The following is an 880-nucleotide window of genomic DNA, read 5'->3' on the forward strand; positions in this document are numbered from 1 at the left end:
CGTGTGAAATATTAACCTAAAGTCAAGATGAGGAGAGAGAAGTGAAATGCCAATCAGGTTTCTGAGTTTTTCAAAATAGAAAAGAGCACTAGCCCATCTGCGTGAATGTTAGGAAAGCACCAGGATCCATTCAGAGAGCTAGTCACGTGACTCAGCAGGCCACCAGCAGGAGCAGACATTCCATAAACCACTTCTGACTCACTAACCTCTCCACTCTGCTCTCGCTCCTCCCTTAGATCAGAAGATGGTGGCTCCATTGTCAGAAAATCCCTGCTTCATCAGACTTCCAAAGGTGACCCAAGATCACTGCGGAACCTCATTTTTCCCAGCCATCCCAGAGATTCCAGCACACAGGACCACTTGGCCTGTTCCACAGCTCAGCCCGGCCCGCCCCACCTCCCTCTTCTAACCCTGAAATACACAGCTGGATGGCACCAGTCACTCTGTTCTAACAGCCTGAGGTATCCAGGGGAGTCCTCAAGTCCTTCCTCCCCCTCCCCTGTATCCCTTTGGTCTGAGCCTGAGTTTCTCCACATGCCCCACATGGGTTTTGGAATGTCGTCCATGCAAGGCAAGGAACACAAATCTGTGAGGGACAACACAGAGCTGACCCTTGCCACCGCACCCTGGCTCAGTCTCTAAGCCTCTGCAAATCCTATGAGCACTCCTAAGCCTGAGTGTATAAACGCATTTTACTGGGCCTGGCCATCCCCCCACCTTCTGCTTGTCTGTGCCACCTGGCCATTTCTCGGCACCACACCTCTGCGTGGCATCCTGTATCTATCCTCCAATCCTGGCTGCCTCTCACAGCTCTCTGCTCCAACACCTGAATGCCATCCCATCTCCTGGGGTGGGACTTATTCCCCTTATCAGCCAACCC

Source organism: Microtus pennsylvanicus, chromosome 6 (assembly GCF_037038515.1).
Source record: "Microtus pennsylvanicus isolate mMicPen1 chromosome 6, mMicPen1.hap1, whole genome shotgun sequence".
Lineage (NCBI taxonomy): Eukaryota > Metazoa > Chordata > Mammalia > Rodentia > Cricetidae > Microtus > Microtus pennsylvanicus.